The 11,185-nt window shown below is 35.5% G+C and overlaps 2 long non-coding RNA genes across 6 annotated transcripts in view; one reads left to right on the top strand and one right to left on the bottom strand.

Annotated features, from left to right (window-relative positions):
* The window catches only part of LOC307165541, a 187,716-nt gene that overhangs the window by 38,463 nt on the left and 138,068 nt on the right, over nt 1-11,185 (bottom strand). The window lies entirely within an intron of this gene.
* Nucleotides 4,009-10,597, top strand: LOC307165723. 5 transcript variants are annotated; one of them, XR_013822527.1, is made up of 10 exons: nt 4,009-4,129; nt 4,473-4,577; nt 4,807-4,858; nt 4,991-5,164; nt 6,154-6,180; nt 6,948-7,111; nt 7,509-7,639; nt 9,370-9,435; nt 9,596-9,690; nt 10,343-10,597. It is a non-coding gene; the product is annotated as an uncharacterized lncRNA (long non-coding RNA). The 5 variants fall into 5 exon arrangements; XR_013822530.1 differs by having other exon boundaries at nt 6,568-7,111; nt 10,343-10,595; XR_013822531.1 differs by lacking the exon at nt 7,509-7,639 and adding an exon at nt 5,597-5,740 and having other exon boundaries at nt 6,568-7,111; nt 10,343-10,595.

Raw genomic sequence — 11,185 nt, 5'->3', positions numbered from 1 at the left:
CATACTCCAGTCTGGGAACATTTGTCACAACCAAAATAGCCATTGTGAGACTTGACATTTTTGATGAATGCTCGTGCAGGGGCATCGCAAATAAAGGAGGAGACAACAACTTTAAAATGAGTACCATTCTTTACAATGCCTTCTTGCAAAACAAATTTTAATTCGGCAATAAAATCTTTCAAATACTCCCTGAGTGAGCTCGGTTTACTACTGCCACAGAACAAACCAACTACAAATGGAGATCGTGTTTCATCACAGTCAACTGTTGCAAGAATTGGCCAAAATTGTGTTCTGGAGCTTTTAAACAGGGGGATGCCATCAATGTTAAACTGCAAAGCAAGAGTTTTTAAATTTTCAGCAATATTGGAGATCCTACCTAATATGTTTTGCAAGCCATTTACCAGTCCAAAATGGTAATATTCACCATTGCAAATCTTTACTACGGGTACCTTTGTCTGTGTACCAAGAAGAGTCCTTGCATCCTTGGGCAAATCAGGAAATTCTGATCTTAGGATTGCCAATAGTGCTGTTAGAGCTACTAGAGGGATGAAAAAAGATGCTGCCCATGTTTGCAGTTTAGTTTGCAACTGATTAAGTGAATTGTTGCTACTGCTATCAGATTCATTTGATTGGATACTACCAGGATCAGAGAGATTGTCAGAATCACAGAAGAAATCAGCATCTGTGTTTTTTTCCAGATCACATGAGTTCTCATGTGGGGACAAAAGAGAGGAAACTATATTACAAGAAGATGTGAGATCTATACTTTCAGAGTCTTGACATTTGTGACCATGAACAGATTCCTCAGTGTTTTCAGTTTGTGTTTTGTATTCATCTAAAATATCTCTTTCTATCTCTTGTACACTGGCCATAGTCTTTCTCCTTTTAGTCCAGTAAGACATTGTGGTATGTGTGTGTTATTGTCAGTATTATATATTATGTATTTGGTTATATAAAGATTTATATGTACAGGTATATTGTTATTGTTTGATAAAAATGATGATTTTGGAAAATGCTCCTGAAAAACAAAAATAAGAGATAGATAAAAATAATTGTTAATATTGTGTAGTTCAGTGCAATTAATGTCAAACCTTTTTCCTTTGTTTGTCTTTTTTTTAGAGAAAAAACACGCATGTACTGTACCTGATATATATCCAAAAGATTAGATTAAAAATGCTGCCAATCATTTTTTATTAAATTTTTATATTTAATATCTTTATTTATCTCAACTTGTTTTGTTCTGTTTGGGCTAACAGCAATATTATAATAATTATAATTACAAACTATTAGCCGTATTAAGTCTATAGTACTCATTTTGTCCATTAGATGGAGCAAAAGTATAAGAAATCACTTGTAAAACTTTTTTTTAATCGGTCTCCATTATTTTTAATGACAAACAAAAGCCTGAATTAATTTTTAATGTAGGGTACTGACAATACAGTTTAATAAAACATGTTTACGGATAAAGTTGTGTGACGATTATAATTAAATATGTAACTTTTTTATATCCCAATATTGAAGACATAGGTCAAGTTTCCAGACGTTTAGACATAAAATGAAGGGACAAGTGTATTTCCCACAATATACATTATTTTAATTGTATAAAGACACTTATTTAGTGCTGTATGAAGAATACAACAAACCTTTCATTTGCAAAATTGCAAGCAAAATAAGCACATTAAATAATATAAACAAACATAAGCTCGGAAGTGCCCGCAAACTTATTGGTACTGTGACTTGACTTGATCCTTAGCAGGAACTGCATTTTTTGTACACTGGGACTTGAGACTTGATAGTAAGGACTTTTGTTTTGACTTTAACATGCGTTACTTGCTCCCATCTCTGTCGATTTTGTTCCTCATAACCGGTATTATATCGTGGCAAGCCTATTGCAAATATTTGTTTAAAAATCAGTAAATAAAATCAAATAAACATCAATATGATTTATTGCTAATTAATTAAATTAATTAATTTTTGAATAAAAAAAATGAATATGTATATAAAATTGTATAATATAATAATATACTATAATTATAAAAAACAAGTTATTTAAATCCTTAAGACAAATTATTATTGCTGCATGATGTATCTGTTTGAACTAAATACAAATACTAAAAGTATCTGATACTCAGTCAAAAAATATACTCACAAGAAAAAAAGCCAAAGATGCCAAAAGAGTTGTTGGGTTGACAGTAGTTGAGAGTTGGGGTGCTGCTGATGACACATAAACAAAGTTTAAAAAAACAAAAACATTAGTAGTCAGACACTGCATACTGTATGAATTGACATGGATTGTTTATTCATTAATGATCATTGTGAACATTTTAAATCGGAAATAATGCTACAGTAGATTGTTTTCTAAGATATCCGTTTAATTTGTAAAGGCATTACTGGTGACTCTGATGTATGATAATGGAGGAGGGCAGGAGGAACGATGTAAAATCTAATAAATAAAAAAAGATAATCATTGGGTTGGTTTAGGTGAATGCATTTGTATCATGAATCGAAAAAGAGATCAGAAACTGCATGAGCTTGTGAATCAAATTGAATCATGAAATCTATATGAGTCAGGCCAGTATCTGACTTATAACTTAAATATCTGGTAGGCATTCAAAACATACTTACAAAATACAAAGTCGCTGTGTGCTAGGGCTCTTAAAAGAGCCTTTGGGGGTGTTGTAGCTGCTGTTGACACAAGGAAAGGGAAGAGAAAGAAGAAACATGTCTGAATATGAGAGAGAGATATCTGTACGAATTAATGCAATGATTTTTGACTAATCTGGATGACTGCTAGATTTATCACTTACAATAATCAGACTGCAATATATACTGAAAAAAAGAAAATAATAATATTATTAACACGGTGACAATAATAATTTAAATAAAATATTATTATTAATGTATTATTAATAAAATACAATAATAATTATTGTTATTAATAAAACAATATTTATTTAACAATGTTTATATTTATAAATATTATTAGATGTAGTGGTATTAATAATATGACAGACAGACGGATGGCAAATCTGACCTCATCTTTATAAGCCATGCACGTCTCTCGCTCTCATAGGCTTGGCTGCAAGCGCGTGAGCGCTGCGCGTACACCACCAGCGCTCACGCGCTCGCAGCCAAGCCACAATAACGCGCTTTCCATACAACGTAAAGATAGTATTATTAATAATTGTATAATTGATTTATTTTACAGTAACGATAACATCACAGACAAAAAAAAAAAAAAACTCAAAAAAGTAAATTTCAATATGAGCGGATTTTCTCTATCCCAAATGACGTCACAGACGTAACGGCATTTATAGCGGACGGGAAAACAACCGGAAAACCATTGTTTATGTGAAAAGTAGTGGTACATTTACTGGAAAACACAGTTAATACATTTTGTGACAATTAAAAATGTTTATTAGGTGAAAGCGGCCGTTATTTATCTTACTTACTTATCTGTATACCCTGAGTAGGGGCCTACAGTAGCCTATGTGCTATAATTAGATTTTATTATTTACTTTCTTCAAAGTTTTAAGTGTCATTTACCTTTGTATGGGGTTTGTATGTTTTAAAAGTAATTTACCTACATCGGTTAAGTAAAAAGTACTTTACCTCAGAAATGTAGTTGAATATGGATGTCCACTTGGAATGAAAACCGGGTTCTGCGCGCGGTGGTCACAACCCCTTCTTATATATGCCCGCTGCCAGGTTTCGCGGGCTTGGCACGCTCACAAATGTATATTATTTTTTTAATTTTTTTTTTAATGTACATTTTTATAATGATACCTTGCGTTACCTTGTCAAGAAAGTGATATACCACAATAATTTAATAAATATAATTATATATAAACTTTAGAATATAAATATGTTAACTAAGCTAGATTTACAAAATTAATTAACAATTAAAATGAATCGGTTGTGCAGTCAGTGTTGGGTTACCTGGAAGGGAAACATACATAACATAATACATATTCAACAACCCATAGGTGGCGATCATATGCGAGTTACCAATAAGCATGCATACAAGCGAAGAACCATGCGAGTCACAGACACGAGTTTACTATCAACGCGTGGCATCCTTTATGGTGGCTGGCAGCATTCTGTTTTGATGTACAAATGGTTGAGAGAGGTAAGTAGTATATGGAATAATATGTGGAAATGTATGCTTTTATCATAGTATGATAATTTGTGGGATTGTGAGCGTTTTCCCCAGAGCTGACTAACGCGTTTGCACATTTGTTTTGTTAAAGGAGCTTTATAATTTTGAAAATGCAGTTTTGAAATCTATCTTAAGAATTGAAAGTAAATCAAACATGTAAGAGAAGTACAAGATGCATCCATATATGTTAATTAGGTGTGAATTAAACTGTTTTCCTTAGAAAAATAACCTACAGGAATCCTGCATTTTTTTTTTTTTTAAGGATACTTTTATTTATTTATACATTAACAATATGTGCGGGAAATTTCTACAGGTTTTAGAATGAACAGAAACATGCAAGGACATCAAGCACACTTGTGCACACCTCCATTTTCCCTCATATCAGCATCACCAGAGACAGTGCTAGAAAGGTGTCAAGGTCTGTATGTTTTTTGTTGTTGTTGTTGTTGTTGTTATTATTTTACCATTACCATTATTTTTTACCATAAATATTTTGACCTCATTTGTTTGACAGTTTTTTTTTTTTCTGCCAGTTTCTGTGTCCTGCCTGTATATGTTGTTTTCTCTCGAAAGCAGCCTAGATTGTTTATGCTTCTAGTTTGCTGATATTTTAATGTTGATATGCCTTCCTCTGCTGTTTGTTGTAGGTAGCTCCCGATGAGAGACCTAGTGTCATGCCTGATCTGGAATCAGCTGCAGGTTTGCCAAACTCCTAATTTTGATGAATTCATAAACTGACACTGTTAGTTTGTTACACAATGTGTTTGCCTTTCCTTAGTAAAGTGTGCGTGTGTGTGTGTCTGTCTCTCTCTCTCTCTCTCTCTCCTTTAGATGAGCTTTCCCCTGACTCGAAAGACAATATAGAGAGCTGAGTGAGAACTACTTCTCCCTGAAAAGAGAGCGGGACCATCATTACATCGACAAGAAGAGTCTCCATTACGCTATATATTCAAAAAAGTCCCTTTGTCTTCCACGGAAAGTAAACTTATGGATTTGCACATGAAGGTGAGTAAATGACGGCAGAATTATCATTTTTGGAAGAACTAGTCCTTTAATATGCATTTCAAGGCTGAGATTATGTGTCTGCAGAGCTAACGTTACTCACACAAAATAACATCTAAAGTGCATGTGACGAAGACAATATCTTTATGAACTTCAGAAAAATATTTATTAGATTTAGGTAAGTATTAACTAACAGACAGACAGACAGTTATATTCAAAACAACTCCAAATCTTACTAACTTTCCATGATAAAGTGCTTTACCATTTAAACAGATCCAACAAATAAAATGAAGAAAAAACATTATCTGTCGAAATCTGTCTGTATAATGTTGGGCACTGAGAGTATAATGGAAATATAATTAACCACAAACCAACATGAGACTTCAAGTCTTTTAAATAAATGATTCTCTCTTCTATCCTTTTCTTTTGGTATAGAATAAAATACCAGTTCAGGGTTCCTCTTTCAGCTGTTGTTGCAGCCAACTGCACAACATATTGCAGGCATTACTGAGACCGTGATGGCGGCGCAAAGCTACAGTGACGTGATGTGAACCGAATGAATAATCAGCACAGTTGGAGGTAGCCTACTAAGGCTTCCCACATAATCCATGATCAAATCTTTGATTTACAGTACAGTATTAATTCACACATCACAGTAACACTGCAAAATTAAAGACAGACAATGAGATCCGACTAAAATCACGTTTTATTGAGTCAGCAGTTATATACAAACAATAAGGAAAGCTTCAATACTTAAGTTTGTTGCAGTAGCTCACCAATCTGGCTTTCTGCCTCTGGTATGCGCGCACACCCTGTAATGTTTGAAAACAGGAAACCCATGTTTCAACAACTACGGATGGGCCCTGGCTATTAATTCGGGTTACAAGTCTGACTCTCTAACCATTAGGCCATGGTGGTACATTGACACACTTTCCATCCACAAACTTTTAAAATAAGGTTGAGATTTCATTCTTCTTCCTTCTCTTTTCCAGAGATTTGGAAGAACACGTCCTTCAACGGTGAGTTGTCCCCATACCTAACCCAACCATCTATTTGAATCGGAAAGTAACTGTTACCCTTAAAACTAAAATCATTTACATTTTTGTAAAATGTAAATACAGGTTGATGTGGAAGATAATATTTAAAAAAAATGAGCACAGCCTACCTCATTTGATTGAATGTTTATGACTTATTTTCAATTTTTAATGATTTTATTTATAAAACATTTAGGCTTAAAAATATTTAGTTTTTATATGTTCAGACAGTGATGGTGAAAGTGATTCAGAAATTGGAACTTTGTCCGAGGAGGAATCAAGTGATCTAAGAAGTGATATGGCAAAATGGGCTGTAAAAAATAAGGCAACACGCACATTGGTTGATGAGCTGCTCTTGGTGTTACATAACAGGGTTGTATTCAACTACCAGTCACAGGAGAAGATTGATGCAAGAACAGAAGATGACTGGTTGTTCACCCTTGATCGCTGCAGGCTTGCAGTGCATACAAACGTTTGTGCTGGACAATATGCATGTTGTCTGCCCTAGGGGTTGTCAGACGATTGCTGAACTTTCTAAAACAGGGACCGAGAGGGTGTAGGCTGTCCTCAAGGCAAATTGAAGAAATATCAGCAAAACTCTTGATCATTCCCACTACTTAGAATTATACTTCATTTGTAATACCTGCTGTAGCAATTTCCCTTCTTTATTTTATTTTTAAACCAGATCATTCAGCCCTGGCCAAGAGTGTCTGTCCATAAAAATAATAATTGGTCGCTTCTTTTTTGGCTAGAATTCCAGAAGAGAGTTCTTCAGCTCCTTGTCAAAATCAAGGATACAATTCACGTTGCCACCTCATCTGCTGGAACAAGTTATGAAGTGAAGCCGGCAAACACTGAAGAAGAGCTCGAAGCTTTAGAGAATCACCTGGAGGACAAGAATGAGGGAGCAGAACTGGTAAGTTTTCTTTATTTTCGCTCATGATCTGCGCTGTGTATGAACACTTATCCACTTTTTCATGAGAAATATTGCCCTATCGTTTTTTCCAAAAATGTTAGAAACTATTTTTGTTTATGCGTGCCTCTCTGAGATCTTTTTTTGGATTAAAAATCGTTTGTTATTTTGTTAGTTTATATAAACCTTAATATTATTTTCTTTGTGATTAAGATTATTATGCCTGATCATTGTGCCCCAAAATAAACTTTAAAGGTTATCTTGCACTGTATTATGTTTGATTGTATGTTTGCATACCATTTGCTAATTCGCCAGAAAAAAAAACGCGCTTTTACCATCTCAGAAGCACTAACATTAGCTATGGCCGTATCATTTTCCAATCTTATGTCCTTTTTCTTAGACGCTAGAAAAACCATAGATCGAGGAGAGAACCACTATAAATCTGGACATGTAGAACAGTGCAGCTTAGATGCTGGTTTACTTGCCGGTATTGTACGGGCCAGCATGAGGGACAAGGTTTATCGAGTCTCGGTAAGTAAAACTAGGGAGAGATAGAGGAGTTATAAATGTTCTATGTATTTAAGATAACTATACAAATAATCTCTGAACAAGCATAACACAGTTAAATTCCAAACATTTAATATAATAGGCATAATATAATTTAATATAATAGTTGTATTATAATAAATATAATATAACATAATATAATATAACATAATATAATTTAATATAATAGTTGTATTATATATGTTGACATTAAAGAGAATTGTCCAATAGCATCAACAAATGCTTATTATAATATATTAGAATTAAACCATATATGTTCCCTAAATAAACCATATATACTCATTTTGTTAACATTTTCTTTACCAAATGCCAAGCAGGTTATAACTGGTGTGTTTTATGTCATAGATCAAAACGTGAAAATATTAAGAGGCTTTAACCACAGACCTTATTTCAGGCGATTTAGCAAAAACCCATTCAAAAAACCCATAGACTTTTAGGGCGAGGGAACCGGAAGTGCTAAAATGCTAACTCACTTCCGCGTTTTGGCCTACAAAAGTGACGTCATAACTTCGGAACTCTATTGGGGTCTGCGTATCAGGCTAGTGACACATGGTTTCACAACTCTAATGTGCATGGGGCGAATGTACAGGGCTTAAAGTTCTCAGGCACCATTCCTGATTTCAGGCAAAGAGCACTTTTAAATTAATTCAATACATTGTGCACATTTCCTCCCGGACAACTTTTCAGACCTCAAATCTTTTCTTGCTTTAAGCCCTGAATTTCAATGCTAAAGATTTGTAGAGATATTCTTATGCCTCTCGCTGATTGGGTACAAGACAAACACTCAAACTGATCTAATAAGTACAGCTTCACCTTTTGATCAGAGACAACAACAGAGACAGACAAGACGAAGAGGTGTGCACGTCTTATAGGAGCATGGGGCCTATAGAGCGTGCACAGTATGTTTTCATCCGGGTCTTTACAGCAGGAAGTGCCTTTTCCGGCTTCATTCACTTCTGAGGTGTGTGTTATGCTAGTTGTAGCTAATGTACCCTGGAGGACAAGTGCTCTAATGGGCCTTTCACACAGGACGCGGTATGCGCGGGGCTTGCCGCTGGGTTCAGCGTTGCCCTTCAGATACAACGCGATTTGCGCTGCGCTATGACGTAGGCGGAGTTTTAAAAACCTATATGGGGACACATATTAAAAACCTGTTTACACACATTGCCTACCTACAAGTTGCCTGACTGTTAAAACACAACTATTTTTAATGTAAATCTGTCTGTCTATGAGACGATCATCCATTTTGATTTCCGTGCTTGTTTGGATCCCCTGTTTCTATTGGCCGCGCTGGTAATCGTCACAGAGCGCAGCGGCAAAAGTTGAACTATTTTGAACTTTGACCGCGGCGTGCGCGTGAGCACGCCAATGATGCGCACCGCTGCGCTTGCGCTTTGATAAACGCAGCAACAAAACATCCTTGCGCGGCGCAAGCCATTGATATGAATGGGTTTTATAGCGCAGTGCCGCGCATACCGCGTCCTGTGTGAAAGGCCCATAAAAAAACGAAGACAACAAAAGGGTTAAATAATTAATCTTGTAAAGTGCTGGCAAAGTTTCATTAACAATTGGCTTGTTCACCTTGGTGACCACTACAAACTCCTCGTCCTCATCATGTGCCTGCTTTGTGGAGGTCTGGACTCTACTGACCACTTTTCTGGTTATATTTTTAATTTCTTGTTGCTCCTTTTCAGAGTAAACATCTGAAGAGGTTTGGAGGCGTTGATGCTGCAGACCATGTGAAGTCAATGGCTGCGCAAGTAACATTGTTCCTTTTTTGCATTAGTTTACAGTGATGTTCCCTGGCATATACTGTCATGCACTCCCCCCACACACCCACTTACTCGCTCTCTGCTACATTTTCATAATGAACTCGATTGCAATATAATATTCTAATATAAATCTGTTTTACCATGGCAGAACTATGACAAATAAAATGATGACCATAATGAGCCTCAGAGGAAAAAGTGGGAAGGTTGCCTTCATGAAGACCCGTCTCTACAAGATAATCTGTGGTGAGTTTGCTTTAACCTAGTAGTTTTGTAACAATGTTTTAAAAAATTGAATATAGTAAGCAGAATAATAATCATTTTAGTTGGAGGACTCTACAGAGCATGCTCTAATATATAATACTCCATTCTGGGCTCTAGACTAACCGGCAGCACTGGTTACTACCAACTGCCTTTTGTTGCTCGCCCAAGCACATGAATATCAATGACCTTGCACATTGATAAATACTAATTTATATACTTGAAACATTGGCAAAGCCACAGAAGTTGATATTTGAAAAATATTTTAATTTAAAGGGGTGGTTCAGAATTTTGGACATCGGACCTCATTTACAAATTAGCCTGTGTGTTATTTATCAACGGTTATTATTTATTCTCTCAACAGACATTTACATCGATAGTCTGGCGTTATAATTTATTTTATTTTGGTGTACTGTGGAGTGGGTAAAACTGTTTTTAATGGCAGGCTAGAGGATACTGTTGACCACCAGCGAACTATGCAACTGGAAGGACTGGGTGAAATTTTTTGAAAACTGTCTCCACTGATAAATAACACCCAGGCTAACGTGTGAATGAGGACCGATGTCAAAAATCCTGAACCACCCCTTTAAGAGGTTAACGTTTGCTAATACTGATCTGTTTTTTTCCCCCTCATCAGACACTGTCTTGAGCTCATTTGATACAACTACAACAAAAGTAAACGAATACATGGCCAAATTCTTGAAATATGCACCAGAGGAGTATAGGAGAGGTGGTAGAAAGAAGTAACTAGAAGAGAAGATTTAACCAGCCGTGTTCAATGTTGCCCAATGGTTGGGCCGTTTTTCTAAAGGTTAAAGTTCGACACGTAAAATTGTTGTGTGAAATGTTGGCACACTTGCAGCCGTGTAATAAAGAATGTTTCTTACGTCAGTGAAATGTCTTTATTGATCTTCTTTATTGATCTTTATTGGGCCGGTTGCATAAAGCTCTAAGACAGTCTTACAACTTAGACATCAATTTATTTTCTTTAAGACTGTTCATATCTTTTTTAAATCATTTACATAAAAATGTAGATTAGCCTAATTTGATAGCAAAAACTAAGACTGACTGCCCTTGATTAACTGCTATTGGGTCATATTTGAACTTAAGACACTGTCTTAACATAATGGCTTTGTTTATGCAACCGGCTCCTGGTCTTGCTTTGACCAATTGGCTTCTTCCTAGCTGACTCTGTGTCCGCAAACTTAGTGTTTATGTATCCATTTTAAGGTGTTTGCTGTTACTGTTGAACACATCAATACTTTAGTGAAAACAGTTTAACAAAATAAACTGTTGAAAAGCAAGACTTTATAGTGATGTTGAAATTTCAACGTTGATTGGATTTGCAAAATCTAAACTAAAATCTATTGATTCAATGTTGACGAATTCACTTATGTTGAGAAACGTGACGTTGGAAAGACGTTGCTATTTCAACGTTGATTAGATTTGCAAAATCTAAACAAAATTCAATGGTTATCCA

This window comes from Squalius cephalus (assembly GCF_949319135.1).
Source record: "Squalius cephalus genome assembly, chromosome: 10".
Classification (NCBI taxonomy): domain Eukaryota; kingdom Metazoa; phylum Chordata; class Actinopteri; order Cypriniformes; family Leuciscidae; genus Squalius; species Squalius cephalus.
Note: the sequence above shows the minus strand (reverse complement) of the source record. Positions and strands in the feature narration are given on the sequence as shown.